Below are 19,070 nucleotides of genomic sequence, written 5' to 3'. Positions count from 1 at the left end.
GTGTTGCAGGAGCAAAGGAGATTGGAGAGGTGTGATTCAACTATTGGCAGAAGGATTTCCAGGAGGCAAATCGAGACTCAGAGGGAGTCTAGGAGAGGATTTCCAGGAGGGAAATCGAGACTCAGAGGGAGTCTAAAAGAGAACTTCCAGGAACGAAGTAGAGATTCAGAGGGAGGCGAAGAGAGAACTTCCAGGAGGGAAGTAGAGACTCAGACGATTTGTAGAGAAGAGCAGAGATGGCAATGAACGGACTAAGGGATCAGGACAGGTTGAACAAAGCATCCAACTTTGTCATTTGGAAGGCCAAGATCTTGTCTGTTCTGGATAGACATCGCATCAAGGCCTTCGCCTTGATAACCGTGGCTATCCCAATCGACCTAGCTGATAACGAAAAGTATGAGGATATGATGGCCACGACAAAGTGCATGCATAATCCTTGATGGGGTCAAGGATCATGTAGTTCAACATATTGCCGAGAAGAATACGACAAAGAAAATGTGGGATACCTTGACAACATTGTATCAAGGCACTTCCGTGCAGAGGAAGCTGCTACTAGAGAATTAGCTGCGGTTGTATCAGATGCAGAAGGGGGAGCAGATAGATCACTTCCTCAGCAAGTTGCAGGAGATTCGGGACCAACTGACTTCCATAGGGGCCACGTCGGATCAGGAGTTAATGGTGAGGACCGCCCTGAACGCAGTATTCGAGGCGTGGGAGACATTCGTCCAAAGTATTTTGGGAATAGCGAATCTTCTAGGATGGGAAGAATTGTGGGCAGCTCTTCGCCAAGAAGAGATCAGACAGTTGACCAAGGCGGGAAGTAGCAACAAAGGAGCTCGGGTCAAGAAAGAGGAGGAAGAGAATGCGGCTTTGGCATCTGCGGGGCTGCATGGGAAGAGGAAGAAAAACGACCTCTCTAAGATTAAGTGCTTCAACTGTGGGGAGCTGGGCCATTATGCAACCCAGTGTCCAAGGCAGCGCCAACTAAGGCAGAAAAGGATGTAGAGGATGATGATGATTGTGCCATGAGTGCTCATGTACCTCTAGAGAAGAGGTGGGGTGACATCGAGCTGTAGTCAGGAGGACTACAAAAGATGTGGGGCAGGATCCTTGAGGTACCCAAACTCTTGGATCATATCTAGCTACGGGAGCCCTAGAGTGATAGTAGCAGGATGGCGGATGTCGGTAGAAGCAGATGCAGATGAAGCGACAAAACAATGCTAGAGTGCAGTAGTCCTTGCCAGCGCAGTGAGGGTTGCAGCAGTGCGAGAGGCACAGAGGAGGTTGTAGCAATGCAGGAAGGCACATAGGTGTTTGCAGCAGTGCGAGAGGCACAAAGTTGTTGAAACAACACAGAGGCAACAAAGGGAGCACATGATAGCAACAGAGAGAGATCTAGCATCAGGAGGGTTTCTAGCCTGACAAGGATGTCAGTAGTTGGGTAGATCAGTTACCATCGTCTCAGTAATTGAGTTGTAGTGCAGCAGTAGCAGTGGTAATGCTATGGGCAACACGATGCAACATGACGAGAGAGGGCTGCAGTGCAGATGCAATGTTGGGAGGAAGGACCAACAACAACACAGATGCAGAAGAAGCTGAAGTACAAATGTAGCAGTGGCAGTGGTAGAGCTATGGGCAGCAATACAAGATGCAACAATGTAGAGAATGTTGGGCAGGAAGGCCAAGCATCAACACAGGTACCGGTGCCGGATGATCAAGGTGATACTTAGTGATGGAGTATTACTAGAGCACATTCCTCGCTAAGAGGGAGTGTTGATTTGGGGTAGCATCGGATGTGTTCTAGCCATGAAAATTGGTGGAAAGTCTAAAGCACGTGAGATCTCCAAGACCCATAAATGGTTTGGGGAACTCTACCCGGTGAAGGAGATATTATAATAATAAGTATTTTTAATGGGTTCCTAAGTCTAAACTTAGGAAAATAAAATTATTAATGGGTATTAATATAAAACTGGGTTAGAAGGTTCTAAATGACATGGATCAAGCCAAATCTAATCTTAGTTTCGGACGTTGAAGACTCAACAGGGAAAGTATAAGAGGAGGCTTGAGGGTCAGTTGGAGATACACCAAGATTGATCAGTCAGTTCGATTTTCTAGAGCAGGGTTTGCTAAGAGAAATCGAACCAGTGATCAGAGTTGCAGCGAGGGGCAGTGAGTGCATAACGGAGAGGCAGAGATAGTGCCGGAAGACAAGCATAGAGGCAGACGTAGAGCCAACAAAAGCTACGCAGAGGGCCAGAGTGACTGCACAGAGGGCTAGAGAGCCTGCGTGAGTGACGCAGAGGCTGCAGAAGTGACACAGAGGGCCAAAAAGGCTACGTAGTGCATCAGGAAGCTGACGCAGAGGGTTCTAGGCTGATGCAGAGGCCAGGAGGGTTGACGCTGAGCCTTAGAGAGACGCTAGAGAGAATTTCGTGGAGCAGACTTTCAGAATATCTGCTTCCGAAGAGAGGTATTACTGCCAGATAGATTTCTCTGTTGGGTGAGCCAGTTTGGCACCCTTTTGTACTCAAGAAAAGCTGCTTAATAATAAAACCCTTAGAACTGCTGCACCGATTTTCCCAAGTTGGGTTTTTCTGGGGATGATTGTCCAAAAATAACGGTGTCCCTTGTGTGTTTATCTATTTTCTTTCAGTTGATGATCTGTAGATGGTTGAGACTGCATTGTGTTTATTTCAGTATTTATATGGTTAAATAGCTTGTTCAGTAATAAAACAAGTAGGTGAAATAAGCCAGATAGTGCAGGAAAATTTCTAATGGGTTAGACTTAGAAATTTCAACTGTTGTCCATCTCACCACACCTGAAACACTTGATCTTCGAGACGTCTTTCTTACGTCTCCGCTGCTCCTGTTGTCCCTTTGATGCAAGGGCTGCATTATCCTCCTCTTCCTTGGGCTTTGAATTGCTGCTGTTGCTGCTGCTTCCGTCAAGTTTGACCTTGACTAAGTCTCTCCTTAGCTCCTCTTGTTTTAGAGTTGCCCACATCTCCTCCCAATTTGGCAATGCTGCTTTGCCCATGATACTCTGGACAAAGACTTGCCACTCATTTGAGACAAAAATGAGGGCCAATCTAACCAACTCTAAATCCCGAGGTGTATACCTTGCAACAAACAACTCATCACGGGTTTCCTTCAACTTTGTGAGGAATGGATCCACACGCTCCCCCTTCTGCATCTGAGCAGATCTCAGCTTCTGCTCCAAGTACATCTTCCATTGCTTGGAAGATCCTTGATATAACGTAGCCAAGGCATCCCACATCTCCTTAGTAGTGCCTCTGCTAGTGACATGACACACCACGTGATCCTTTACTCCATTAAGGATCATCCTCTTGGCCTTCGCCATTTCTGATCTGTACTTCTTCAATGAATTTGCATGTGCAGGCACAACCACCACACTGTCGACATATGTTTTGAGGGCATGCTCATTTAGAAGGAATGACATTCTGGCCTTCCAGATGACATAGTTGGATGCTCTGTCCAACCTGTCCTGATCCCTCAAGCCACTGGTTGCCATTTCTGCCAAAAATAGAAAGTCGAATGATCTCCTCTCTCCTTTGTGCTGCTGCTGGGCTAGCCTACGCACTCCTTGCCGGAGCTAGTAAAACTGTTGCCCCTTGCTGCTGCTCAACTAGAATTCGAATTCCTTGGCTAGAATTTGTCGAGGAAGAAATTCCCTTAGCCGTGCTTCTCCTCTTTCTTTTGATGATTTTCTGCCCAACAAAATTGTGTGCAGAAAAATCTGCGTCCCACCAGCTCTCCTTACATTGAGGCTTCAGCGCTGCTCTTTCTGCCCCAACAAAAATTCGAACTGGGACTCCTCTCCGTCGACTCACTTAGAGAGAGACTGCCTCGAAATTTCAGCCCTCCGGCTAGGAACTGCGCAAACCCTCTAGGGTTTCGAACAGCTGCCTCCTGCAACTTTTCGATCTCCCTATTCTATTCAGCACTAGATCTACCAACGTTGCTCTTCTTGCTTCACCTGTAGCTCCAGTACCATGTGAAATTCCTTATCTGGAATCCCTACTGCAACAACTGATGAAATTACTCCTATTTGTTAAATTCCTTTGAACAAATTACTTGTTGTTTCCTACGGAAAATATCGTAATACATACACTGCAACCTTCACTTAATTAAATATTACGCGGAAACAAGAGACTGAGCAAGAGAGAAAATACAACACAATTGACACCGTTATTTTTGGACAAATGTCCCCGGAAAAACCCAGTGCGGGAAAATTGGTGTAGCAGATTTGAGGGTTTTATTATTATGCAGGAGAAAATCTAAGTACAATTCTTGGATGCTCAACTAGCAACCCGATACAGAGAGAAACTGGACAAAATGAATGGTGAAATGATCTCACCCTGTCACTGGGAGAATCTGAGTTTGATCACGTTGAACTGGAGCCTCTGCATACCCTCTGCGTAGAATTGTGTCACTCCTACGCAGTTCCTACGTCACCCTTGATGGGTAGCATGCTGCTCCTTCTTTGGACCCTCTGCTGGCTGGAAAATCCAAATCTCTGCCTCTCGGTCGTACACCCCGGCTCCCAGCTACCGAAATTCAATTTCCTTAACAAGAATTCAATCTCCCTCTAAGGCCTGCACTGCCACTGCATCAGCTCTGCGTGGGCCAACGTCTGCCTTTCTCTGGACGTCATTCTGCCCTCTATCTGCCTTGTACTCTCGTGCCCAGGAAAACTTCCTTCTTCCGGATACTCAGTAGGATTTCGATCTCCCTCTAAGGCATGCACTGCCACTGCGTCAGCTTTGCGTGGGCCAGCGTCTGCCTCTCTCTGGACATCTATCTGCCCTCTATCTGCCTTGTACTCTCCGACCCAGGAAAAATTTCTTCTTTCAGATACTCATTGCAAAAAATCTCCTCGATCAGAATTTCCTCCTGAGAACTTCTCACTTCAGAAATTCGATCTCTTGATCTCTTGGTGTATTTTCCAAATGACCCTCAAGCTTCCTTAAATAATCTTCTCGTTGACATTCAACGACCTAGATTAGAAGCTAATCAATGGCTAAGATCATTTCTGCTTGATCCTCGTCTTCTTCTAGAAGTTACACCCACAATTAGATTAATACCCATTAATATTTTTAATTTCCTAAGTTTAGACTTAGGGTCCTATTAAAAAATATTAATTATTTTAATAAAATTGTCTCTGGGTGGAATTTCCCAAAACGCTTTCTAGGTTCTTTGGAATACATGTGCCCAAGCCTCCCTGCAAAATTTGAGGCCTAGAGCACATCCGATGCTACCCCAAATCAACAATGGTGAGCTTGTATCTGATAGAGAGTTGGTGATGATCACTCTTACAAGTCTCCTTGCTATTTGGGAAACCTTCATTACTACTATAGCAACAATAATAGACTCCCGACATTTGATGAGCTCATTGGACAATGCACTCAAGAGGAAACCGAGATGATTGCCCGAGGAAGGATTCAACAAGATGAAGAAGGAGAGCCATCTGCTTTTCTTGCTTGTGACAAGAAGAGGAAAGGTAGAGGAGGTCCATTTAATTCAAGAAATCTTGCCCCAACATCGAGGGATTCTAATAGAAGATCAAGAAGAGATAAAGACATGTCAAAGATTGAATGTTACAGGTTTGGGTTTGGCCACTATGCTCAAGATTGTTGAGAAAAGAGGAATGCTCCAAGGTCAAGTTACAACAACAATCGTGGCTTCAACAATAGTAGGTTCAATAATAAAAGAAGAGACAATCGAAGAGGAGAAGATGATAGAAGAAGAAGAGATGCTTTGGATGATTGTGAAGAAGGCCATCGACCTCAAAAGAAGTCAAAGAACTCCAGGTATGAAAATAATGCAACTGCTAGTCAATCTGAATACATTCTTATTTCTACCCTTTCTAGTTCTTCCCCTCCAGATTCATATGATAGTTGGTTGTTAGATAGTGGGGCTTCTAGACACTTCTCAAGGTATAAGGAAGTCCTCTCAAACCTGGTTGAGAGGGAGACAAGTTTGAAGATAATTCTTGGGGACAACTCTATATATCCAGTGAAGGGCTTTGGTTCTGTTAATTTTAATTTAGACTTTGGGAAATTCGTTCTTCTTCATAAAGTAATGTATGTTCCGGGATTAAAGAAGAACTTGGTATCTATTTCTGCCTTGGAAGACAAAGAAATGAGAGTAGCTTTCATAAGAGGGAAGGTTCTTACCTAGTCGATGGAATCCTAAGTGAAGGATTCTTTTACCTTGGGAGCTAGAGTTGAAGGACTCTATAGAGTTAATGGTAGACCTTTGCTAGCAATGGTCCACGACACTAATCATCAAAGTGAGTTATGGCACTGTTGACGGCGCTGGAAACCGCCAACATATAGGGGGTCTCCCAGATATGAGATATGAAGTCTCAATCAGACCTCACATCGTTTGTTGTAGGAGCCCCGTCTGGAATATTGTCCGGCTGCCATTACCTTAAATAGTTGCCTTGGCTGCAATAGTTAGCATAAGAGAGCAACATGCATGTACTTTCGAATGAGCAAGTAAGCAAGCCCTGTGAATGTTCAATTGCAATATATATCAAGGTTCTCTCATCGAAGGGAAGAAAAGTGAGTCTTCAAAAGAAAAGTAATAGTACTATTCTAATAAAGACACACACATACATATGAAATAATCGTTAACCATCTAGCAAATTAGTTCACATAAAAATAACGATCGTTAAAGCAAATACAACACACATTCAACAAGATGAACACCAAAGGCAATGAAGTAGTTCAATTTCTTTAGTACATAAGAAACATAAACACATACTGCAAACATCTAAAGAATAGTCTTACAACATTCACGATATATGCATGAAAGTGTGTTGGCTCAATGAGCTTCTGTTATTAAGCGAAAGTTCCAAGATACATTAGTTACAATGGGACACCACTAGCTCCAAAAGTGCTATACATCTTTGAGTAAGGTCAGCCCCCTTTCTGTTAACTTTGTACATTTTTGGCTTTTAGGTCAGCCCCCCTGAATATATCGTATCTAAACAGAATCGAATATGATATGTGAATTGATTGTGTATAAGTTATAACAAACCTTGCTACAGTGCTAGCCTAATGATTGTTGAGAAGCACTCTTAAATCCCTTAAATAAAGGGCATATTAATAACATTAGTTATAAAATGTGGCTTTTTAAAGCACTTTAGATCTGTTCTTTCTGGTGGCTTAAAGACTGAGAATAAGACCTCTGAAATACTTGATAAGTCAGTTGAAAATCGAGCTATCCTACCCACAATCCAACTTGAATTTGAAGGAAGCATGCTCTTGTTCTTTCTACCTGCGGAGCTAGATCCTGCATAAATGGAATGCCCTCCATCTTTATAATATCCTACTGTGGCACACGTTCCAGGTGTGCCAAAATGATGGGTGCATTGCATGTCTTGAAGACTTTTGCTGTAAGGCTAGGCATAATTTCCCAACATCCTTGTTTGCACATTGATAATCAGCGATCTCCTCTAAAGAAGTGCTACCAGCTGTGTCGTGAAGAACTCTATTTACGCTATTTGAAGTCAGCAATGGCTGTGAGGATTCGTTTGTCTACCTCAACTGTGTTGAAGTAGCTAATGGACTCCTTACTTAGGAAATCAAATTGCAGAGGCTTTGGAGGAAGCAATGTCACATTTTCCACTTTCAATATGTAACAATCCACTGTATCAGCCTTCTCATTGCCAACTCTTAGAGCAAGCCTATCAGTAAGGTACATTCCACCTGCAATTTTTTCTGCCTATTGGTCCCATCTTGTCCCAAGTATATCATAGGTGTTTGCAGGATATCTGCAACCCAAGTATGTTTCAAAAGGTCTCCTTCTCAACATAGCATTTTCCACTTTTTTCTCTCCTTCAACGTGTTTCAAGTTTCAACGTTTGAAATGCATTAGTAACCTTCAATCCTTCAGCATCAAAGACTAGTATTTTGCTCCACTAGTTTCTTTCCTTTTAGATTTTCCCTAGAAAGTTGTAGTCCCTTATTTTTCTTGTCATAGCTCGTCTGAAAGGTGGGTAAGTTCTTTAGATTTTTGAACTTATGTTTGCTAGTTATTCTCAAGGTAAGCAATAACTCATTCCAAGAATTCTATCACATCAGTGATCAATGAGTCTCTAGCATGCTCTGACTCTAATTCATTATACACCTTAGAGAATAATTCCTTATTTTCATTGCCATGTGTTTTCCTTTTTGGTGCAATTGGAATTGTATGTTCTATTGCTTTTCTATCACCATTTGTTTCATTAGAATTCTTTTTGTTGTCACCACCAAAAACACCAAAACACAAGTACAACCCGAGGGGAACTCATACGGGCTGTCCACTTTCACCACAGTAGTTGCCTCTCTCATCTCTCTCACTTTAGGATGGTTCTCCTTTGACAGAAGGGGGCTTCCCTAAGACATGACCACTAAGTCTATGCAATGAAGGTTCTAATGTAGATGAAGAATTAGACTGAATAAAACAAATATATAAGATATACTTTAAAATTTTAAATTTAAGTGGATGGTGCTTTGCTAAGGTTGGTGCCAATCCAAGGGTTATGGAGTCAAAAAATACAAACAAAGAGGCCTTGGAAGAGTGGGGGAGAGCCCTAGCAATAGTTTTGCCATCACATATATAAGCCAAAATAACATGCACAACCCAAATAGTAAAGGAGGAACCATAACCTGAGATGACAAGGAAAAAGACCAAGAAGGACAACCTTCAAATGAATTGACAACCCAAGGAACAAGTCACATATTCAATAAGGGAGCCATTAATATGTGCAACATCTAACCTTATATCACAGCAGAAATCTTCCACAATATTAAGACTACATCAAGGGATAATGCAGGATACAAATCCTCACAGTTAGCTCCTTTTCATGTGCAAATCAAGGGCTAAGAGTGATAAAATTCTCACACTTAGTCCCTTTACATGTGCAACTACTTGCCTTCAAATAGATCATTTTTACAAATAACAACTTTAGCCACTCCAGATAAAACCCAAAATATCCAAGAGAAAAGAGATTGATGAAATAGAGGCTCACCTTTACTTGGTTTTGCCTTCTACATAATTGTCGACTAATCTTAGAAGGGTTTACCTTATCAATCCAACCATGACTACAAATGGAAATGGGCTATTCTATATATAGAGTCTAGCTCAGCTTCCTTTAAAATAGTAGTTGTCTCCTAGATCCACGATTTCTCGAAAAATAACAATAAAATAGCAATATCTCATAACTGACTCAAATGTCAAGTTAACCAATGCATAAAGTAATGGGCAAGTTATGCCATTTGTCTTCTCCTCAAGGTGGATGTCTCGATCATCTAGGGTTAAACCATCTAACAACCTCTCTAAGTGCATTGATTAGCTGATCCATTGATTTTGTCAATGCTCCATATGCCAACCATTCAAGTCATATTTCAGTCATGTGTAAAGGGGTTGATTTAATATGTTGTTATGTTTCTCTCATGAGGTCTGTATATAAGTTGGTGATGTATCATATTAAAAGTGCACATGTTGCAGGCTTTGATGTTGTTACGAGAATTCACAAATCAATCCCTTTGCTACAAACAGAGGCTGAGAATAACACCTAGGAAATGACCTACAAATCTCTTCTACAGTATTACTGGAAATATTGACTAAAGTCCCAAGGGGTGCCATTAGGCTACTGAAACAGGTCCTTTTCCATGCTGGAAATGGTGATGAACAGAACATATGCCTTGCTGACTGCTATATGGGAAAAACTTATGGGGAACTGATGTATCTGTTATAATCCCTTATCTATGTCTAGGAGGTAAGGTGATTGTCATTGATAAGATAAAATGACAATAAATGTCAAACTCTTGGCCCTGTAGCTACAAATTGGAGGAAAATTCTTGGACTGAGAAATATACTTGCAGCCTTTGAACAATCCTAGTTCTCCATTCTTTCTTACATTTCTAGAGCATGCTTATGTTGATAAAGAGCCGTCACAAATTCTTTTATGAAGCATTCTTCTCTGTAGATCAGACCTATGAATCAAGACCATAGCCAATACTGGGTTGTCTGCATCATCAGTACTGGACATCAAGCAGATTTGTTGTTTCAAGTGTAGTTGTAATGCCCTCATCCTACTAATAATATCCTCTTGAAGGCTCTAAATTTATCCAAGAAAGAGGTTGTTTAGTTATGCACTCAAATGCAAACTCAACAAACCATACATCTCTAAGCATTCTACCAAGCAAGTGATCTTCATAAGGCTGTCTTTGGGTGACATTTCAAGAATTATCCTCTTGAAGGTTCTAAATTTTTCCAATAAAGAGGTTGTTCTGTTATGCACTCAAATGTAAACTCAACAAACCGTACATCTCTAAGCATTCTTCCAACCAAGTGATCTTCATAAGGCTGTCTTTGGGTGACATTTAAAGAATGGCTAGGCTCCAAACGCATATCCTCAAGCTACAGGTTGCAATCTTCTGAAGATCATTATGACAATGTTTTAAAACTTGGTCTGAGTTGACTTAGACTTGGTCAACTATACCGAGTTGATAGGTGACTGGGTTGACTAATCTATAGACTCGGCTCTATGGGCTGGTTTGGTACCAATTAAGACTCTGCAGGTTCTATATCAAATCGACCCTACTCGGCCGAGTAGATGCTGGACTCCATGGTGGTTGATTGAGCAAGCAAAATTCAATTTTTTTAATATGAAAAACAAAAAACCCAACTCCTAAACCTTACCAATGCTCACAGTTAATGGTAATGTTAAATTCTTAAAGTAAAGGGACACCTTTTACTTGAATTTTAACACTACCATTAATTGTTTTAGGATGTTTGAGAGTGGTTCCAACCTTATTGGACTTCATATGGAGAAAGTAGAATTTCATGTCCCATTCAAAATTCAACAAACATTCGACAAGATTAACAGTTTTCAGGATTTCAAGATTGGTAGGGTTGCAACATCTTCAGTGGAATCTATCATGTATTAGGGTATGAAATTGGCATTTAATAAAGAGCACCAAGCCATTTATGTACCTTGATGTCCGTGGTATTGATTGTTGAACTTCTTTACCATGGCTTTAGCAAAAATGTACCCTTCACTCAAACCAAAATCATTGGTTAGGCATATTAAGCTTTTTCTACTATATTATAAGGCTTGGATTAGGCAGTTTCATCAGAATAGGATGGTGTTGATTGATGTCACTAAAACCGAGACAAGAGGCAAATTGTGATACTAATGATGAGGATCCCAGTATAAGGGATGGTGGAACATTCTTTGTCATTTAAATGTTCTTTGCTCATTTTTTCATAATGTTTTTTTCCAAAATTTCAATAATTTTTTGAAATCATGATTTGGAATCTTAAATATAATTTTTTATTAAATTTTTAATTGTTTTGTGTATTTAGTATTTACTATTTTTTAGTAAATCGATTCATTGAAATCATATCATTTAGAGTCTATCCTAGCGCATGCTCAAGTCTGAGTTGACCCTCGATTGATTTTGAATCTGAGTTCTATGTCAATATGCAGTGCAGTTTTAGGTGTAATAAGTACCATCCTTCTTTCAAATCATAGAAGATGTGCCTTTAAAGTTGTTTGCAATAACACTTTTTTCAAGCTATTACTTGTCTTTTCACATTATACTCCCTTAGGGTGATGCTTATTGGTATGATGTATCCTTTGTTTCTTAGGGTAGTGCAAAAGTTTTCTTTCCTTCCCCTTTTGTCTTAGTTTAAAATTTGAGGTTATCATAGTATGAGTGTCTTAGAAATTTGATTGTTTCACCATACTAAGAGAACTAGAACTACATGCAGGAGCCTGATTAGCAAGTTTGTCTATAATGTGGGCCTCTTGATTGTCACCAACTCCTTCATTATGTGTGTTATATTCAAGGGAGTTGCTAGCATATTGGGTAGAAAATATGTTTTTAAACACATCATCATGGTTGTACCTAGGAACTTAGGAAAAGCCTTAGCTTCCTTTAAATCGAAGGAGTTTAAAACCTTAGCCGATTCTTCTAAGTGTACAATGTTTCTTACAGTGGTTCATGTTGTGGCTCTACAAAAGCTAGTGTTGACTCGATGCAACACCTCATCAGGGTATGGGCCAAAGATTACATAGGCAACAAAGGATTGGTTGCCAATGTCACCTCAACAACCAATCCCTGCTCTTTAGTGGAATTTTACCCTAAGGGAGGCTTCCCCTTATTCACCTATAAGGGTATTCTGATTAGAAATCTCAAGGTGATATAAATGGCCTATTGAAAGACACCTTAAAGCTAAAAGACTCAAGTCTCCTTCATAAAGGAACACGTATCCTAACCTTAGACTAGCTATGGTGTATTGATAGACAATAATAAGTAGTATCTAGACATGCAATAGTCAAAGAAAGGATTCTCTGAATGATTAGGTCAACCAAGGGATAGGGGAACCCTCAAATATGCTTCAAGCAGAAGCCTAGCTAAGGACTAGGGTTTCAATGACACAAAGGATCTAAGAAAAGATGATGTTAGCGCTGAATAGGGAAGTTTACCATTGTAAATGATAGATTTTGTGATTTAAGGGTTCAAGAGGCTAAGCCTTGGAATTTCATCCAGATGATCCACTCAAGCTCAACTTTATGACAATTCGGCCCTAGGAAACCCTAGTGGCTTGCTTTTCAAAGTCTAGGAGAGGTAAAGAAAAGAAAAATATTTAAGTTTTGATGTATTTTGATGGACATAACCTTGGCCAATGTCTAATGCTACAAGGGCTAATGAAGTTTTACTACAAATTTTAAAGGAAGATGAAATTTGATTGGAGTAAGTGGGGAAAAGTATTTTCCTCTTGTAAAATCATGGCTACCTTTTTTGTGAGCGAAGAAATTAAGTATAGAAGATACACCCTAGGGGTTCTTCTATAGGTTTCAAGGAAGAAGTAACATGCGAAATTTCACCAAGATTTCCAATAAGCAATATGCATTTAGACATGGAACATTTCAGAAACCCCAGCGTAAATTCATTCACATGCAAATATAGAAGAATCAGCAATAAAATTATGTTTTCCACCAAGAAACTGTTTTTCAAGTTCCAAAAAGGTGTCTCTAATGCAAAAATCATCTCCAAGATAAAAATACTCCATAAAAATCACATTATGCCAAGTAGTGAGTTAGACAAAGGCAATTCACACTCTCTCTGAGGAGGACGAATTCACGTGTGATGATGGTAAAATGGAGTGGAAGGATCCTCTATTTATATGAGGTCTATCCTTTCACCTTTAGAAAATAATTAAGCCTATAAGCCCTAAAACAAGTTTACTTTTGAGTGTTTGATAAGACAAGAGGTTACAACCCAACCTCATAGCTCAAAACCATAAAATAATGCCATAAATGCCCACACGCTTGGGTCGATTTCCTCTACAATAATGACATTAACTCCTTTTTAAGCAATAAATGCCACGATAAAGTGCGAAATGGGCTTGTTACGCACCGATTGTGGGTAGCATGCATAGGAATTTTTTTTTCTCCTAGATGGTCGTTAGTGGACAACTATCAACCCCTTGCAATCACCAAATAGCTCGATGTGCCATTATCTCTGCCACTTGAGTCGACCATGTGGCCCCTCACCCATTTGTTATGATAGTATGTTTGAAGGTGGGCTTCTCGACCCCGAAGGTATGGCTTTTCATTGGTATAGTTCAGTAATTTTCCTTACTTATCATGGACACTTTCGAGCATAGATTGGTGGGGGAATTCGGCGGAAAGAGTGGGCTAGGTCTGTACTCTTGTCTCCTCTGCCCGATAGCTTTGTATCCTAGTCCCATGGGATCTCCTTTACTCGCCATTAGTTTTAGGGCTGGCACTACATGGCAAATCTTGATTTTGATTGTGTGGTCCCACTTCCCGACACCATATACATCACTCCCTTCCACTCATTTTAACCCCACTCATCATTTTCCCATCTGGGTCCACATGTGTGCACTGGGTCCACATAGCGTTAGCCTTCCCCCTCCCCTTATCCTCTCTTTGGGTTGGGCTTGGAAAGATGCCCGAAGGTTGATGTAGCTAAAGGGAAAAGAAAAAACATAATTTGGCTAATCTCAATAGGAAATGTACCACAAAATGCAAAAGATGGCCGAGACATACAAATTTAGCATGTGGGAAAAAGTTGAACATGAGCTCTACCCCTAATTTATGGCCATTACCTTGGTTCCTATGGGCTTTAGATGAGCCCCCTCCACATTAAGGAACCCATGGTTGTCCCAACCCCCAGTGGGAAATGAATGCCCCACCTTAAAAGGGGGTGGAAAAACAAAGGTTGAGATAACTCATGTACCACAATTTTCTCCCTCCTACTCTCATAATACCCAAATGTGTGCTTCCCCCTTTATAGATACCCTTGTACCATGGACATGTCAACCCTTTAAGGTTTGAAACCACCTTAGTAGGGTCCTTGGTTAACCCCCTTATTAAGCTTGGAGACACTTGTACATTCCAAAGCCCACTATGGAAGGGCCACCATGAAGTGTCCCATTGATTCCATTATTTGTAAGCTCTTTTACTTTATTATTCTAATGATTTATTGTATTGGAGGGCAATGGGATGCATTGGATCTTATGCAGGATTGCGAATAGGTCTCCATTTCCTCCAAAGGGTCACATTGGCACTTGTAGGGTAAGCGGTGAGAGCCATGGGCCTCCACCATAGCAGAGAGTACTTCATGGATCCCCAACACCACTCAGTGATTGCTCGTGTTCCACCTTTTGGATGAGGATGATGCACCTGGTTCACCATGCACAGCTGACTCCACACTTGCACCATACACTTGGCAAATGTTCCAAGGTCTAGATGAGGATGTGTCTCACTATGGGAGATAAGGTGTTGATTTTTGGTAGCATCGGATGTGCTCTAGCCATGAAAATTGGTGGAGAGGCTAAGTCACATGAGATCTCCAAGACCCATAAATCGTTTGGGGAAATTCCACCTGGATGGAGAGATATGAAAATAATTAATATTTTTAGTGGGGTTCCTAAGTATAAACTTAAGAAAATTAAATATTAATGTGTATTAATATAATATGGGTGAGAAAGTTCTAAATGACAAGGATCAAGCCAAATCTAATCTTAGCTGTTGATTAGGGACTTAATCTCAGCCGTTGAAGACTCATCAGGAAAAGTATAAGAGGAGGCTTGTGTTGATTTGGGGTAGCATTGGATGTGCTCTAGCCAAGAAATTTGGTAGAGAGGTTGGGGCACATGAGATCTCCAATACCCAGAAAGGATTTGGGCATATTCTAAACAGTTCAGGAGATATTAAAGTAATTAATATTTTTAATGGAGTCCGACTAGGGAAATTAAAATATTAATGTGGATTAATAAGAAACAGTGTTAGAATGGTCCAAAAGACATGGATCAAGCCAGATCTAATCCTAGCCATTGATTAGCGACTTAATCTCGGTCGTTGATATGTCAACGAGAAAAGTACAAGAGGAGGCTTGAGGGTCACTTGGAGAACACACCAAAGTGATCAGTCATTCTATTCTCTAGAGTGGGGTTTGCTAAGAGAGATAGAATTAGTGATCGGGAGTTGCAGCTGAGGGGCATTGAGTACAGAGAGACAAAGAGGCAGAGATAGTGCCGAAAGAGCAACAAGTAGCGAGAGAGTGATGCAGTATTCGCCAGGGCTCACACAGGGCCACGCAGAGGTAGCCGAGAGCTGCGCAGAGCCTTAGAGAGGCTAGCGTTGCTGACGTAGAGGGCCAGAAGGCTGACGTAGACCCATTCAGGGTGATGCAGGGCCAGCGCTGGGCAGAGAGGGGTTGACGTAGTCTAGAAAGGGCAAACGCTGGGGTTTCTGGGGAAGATTGGAGCTGAGGAGCTACCGGAAGGATTATTCGGGGTTTTAGCTAGGAGATTTGTCTCAAAATGAGAGGTATTACTGCCAAGGAAATTCTCTGTTGGGTAGGCCAGTTTCGGCACCCAGATTGTACTCTGATATTGCTTAATAAGAAAACCCTCAGATAGCTGCACTAGTTTTCCCACATTGGGTTTTTCCGGCGACATTGGTCCAAAAAGAATGGTGTCATATGGTGTGATTGTTTCTGATTCTTTCAGTTGTTGATTTGTAATATGTTGAGCATGCACTAGTGTTTATTTTCGGTATATACATTGTAAATAACTTGTTAAGTAACGGAACAAGTAGGTAGGAATAAATTAGATAAAGTGCATGGAGGGTTTCTAACTAAGTAGACTTAGAAACTTCAACATGGTATCAGAGCGTGATTGCAGATCACAGGAGGACTAAGGACATCAGCCAAGCGGAGCAATAACAACAGAAAACTATTGTCCCGAGGTGACGGAAGTTGTTTCTAGCAGAGCAACAACAAGGGAAGGGTGACACAGTGCCTGCGTCATCAAGGGTGAGCCGGGAAGAGGCAACGCAGAGGTTAAGGAAGGCAAAGGGAGCCTCAGGCAGAGCCACACAAGCTGGGAGGGCTGACGCAGCTGGCTGAGGAGGCCGGGTTGCTGGTGCCGGGATTGTGTAGAGCCTAGGAGCTCTCACCTTCAAGTTGCTGGGGTTTAGAAGGCTGTGGGAATATTGCAGAGTGGAGCTGGTGAGGTATTGTAGTCAAAACAATACCTGACAGAGCAAGGCCAAAAGGAGGAAGTTGCTACCGAGGGTTTCTAGCCGAGGAATCCGGATCAATGGTGCGGTTGCACAAGACGATCAGAGTAGGGGGCATCTCGACAGCATCAGAAGGATTTCTAGGAGGGAAATAGGGACTTAGAGGGAGTCCAGAAGAGAACTTCCAAAGGGGAAGTAGAGACTCAGAGGAGTCGAATAGAGAACTTCCAGGAGGGAAGTAGAAGAGCATCATGGCACTACACGGAGTAAGAGACCAGTATAGATTGGATGGAGCGTCGAACTTCGTAGTCTGGAAGGCCAAAATCTTATCCGTACTTGATAGAAATCGTGTCAAGAACTTTTCCTTGAAGGTTATAGCTATCCTAGTTGATGCCAATGATAACGACAAATACGAGGAGGCAATGGCGAGGGCCAAGATCATCATCCTTGACAGGGTCAAGGACCATGTAGTACCACACATTGTTGAGAAGGAAACGACATATGAGATGTGGGAGAAGAATGCTACTTGAGAATCAGTTGAGGTTGTATCAGATGAAGAAGGGAGAACCAATTGACACCTTTCTCGGAGGACTGAATGAGATCCGAGATCAGTTGACTGCTATAGAAGCCACGCCGGATTAGGAGTTGATGGTGAGGACAACCCTGAATGTTGTCTCTGAAGACTGGGAGGTATTTGTCCAGAGTATACTGGGCAGAGGGACTCTCCCACCTCGGGACGAGATGTGGGCAGCTCTTCGCCAAGAAGAGATCAGACGACAGTCGAAGATGCGTAGCAGTAGCAAGGGGATCAAAGTCAAGCAGGAGGAGGAAGATGTTGCCCTAACATCTGAGGGAAAGCAAGAGAAGCAGAAGAAGAACTCTCCAAGATCAAGTGCTTCCACTGTGGGGAGCTGGGTAATTATGCGACCTAGTGTCCAAGGAAGAAGAGTAAGGGAGAGTCTTCCGAGATTAAGGCAGCGCCAGCAAGGGCAAAGAAGGAAGTTTTGATAGACGATGACTGTGCCATGAGTGCACACGCACCACTTGAGCTGTAGTCAGGCGGACTACAGGCGATGAGGGGCGGGATCTTCAAGGTACCCAACCTCTTGGATTAGACCTTGCTATGGGAGCCCCGAAGAGGAGTAGCAGGATTGGCTGAGTCTGGTAGAGATGGATGTGGATGAAGCGACAAAGAGAGCTCCGGTGGAGGAGTCCCGAGACAACGCGAGGCTAGCAGGCTGCATCAATGCGATAGGAATAGGAGTGTTGCACCAGTGCAAGATGGCACAGAGAGGTGTGCAACGGTGCGAGATGCAGGGAGTTGTTGCAGCAGCGCAGAGGTCAGAGAGGGAGCACTTGTTAGCGGCAGAGGGAGCTCCAACATCAGGAGGGTCTCTAGCGCGACAGAGAGGTTAGAGTTGGGAGGTCAGTTACTTACTTCTCAGTAACTGAGTTGCAGTGCAATAGTGGGCAACACGATGCAACATGATGAGAGGAGGTGCAGTGCGGATGCAGTGCTAGGAGAAAGGACCAGCAGTAGCACGAATGCAGAGGGAGCTGTCGTACAGATGTAGCAGTGGTAGTGGCAGAACCATGGGCAACAGTACAAGATACAACAGTGCAGAGGATGGTGGGAAGCAGGCCTAGCATCAACACAGGGACTGATGCCGGATGATCAGAGTAATACTCAGTGAGGAGTATTGCTAGAGCACAGTCCTCGCTAAGAGGGCATGTTGATTTGGGGTAGCATCGGATGTGCTCTAGCCACGAAATTTGGTGAAGAGTTTACATGAGATCTCCAATACCTAGAAAGGATGTGGGCAGATTCTAAATAGTTCAGGAGATATTAAAATAATTAATATTTTTAATGGAGTCCCTAAGTCTAAACTTAGGGAAATTAAAATATTAATGTGGACTAATATGAAAATGTGTTAGAATGGTCCAAAAGACATGGATCAAGCCAGATCTAATCTTAGCCGTTGATTAGGGACTTAATCTCGGCCGTTGATATGTCAACGAGAAAAGTATAAGAGGAGGCTTGAGGGTCAGTTGGAGAACACACCAAAGTGATCAGTCATTCTATTCTCTAGAGCATGGTTTGCTAAGAGAGATAGAATTAGTGATCGAGAGTTGCAGCTGAGGGCATTGAGTACATTGAGACAGAGAGGCAGAGATAGTGCCGAAAGAGCAGCAAGTAGCCAGAGAGAGTGATGCAGTAGTCGCCAGGGCTCACGTAGGGCCACGCAGAGGCAGCTGGGAGCTGCTCAGAGCCTAAGAGAGGCCAGCGTTGCCAACGTAGAGGGCCAGAAGGTTGATGTAGGGCCTCCTAAGGCTGACGCAGACCCATTCAGGGTGACGCAGGGCCAGCGTTGGGCAGAGAGGGGCTGACGCAGTCCAGAAAGGGCAGACGATGGGGTTTTTGGGGCAGATTGGAGCTGAGGAGCTGTCGGAAGGACTATCCGGGGTTTCAGCCAGGAGATTTGTCTCAAACTGA

This window comes from Pinus tabuliformis, chromosome 2_2, assembly GCF_031772625.1.
Source record: "Pinus tabuliformis cultivar Carrire ecotype Pingquan chromosome 2_2, CPIR1, whole genome shotgun sequence".
Lineage (NCBI taxonomy): Eukaryota > Viridiplantae > Streptophyta > Pinopsida > Pinales > Pinaceae > Pinus > Pinus tabuliformis.
This window is presented reverse-complemented; position numbering follows the sequence as displayed.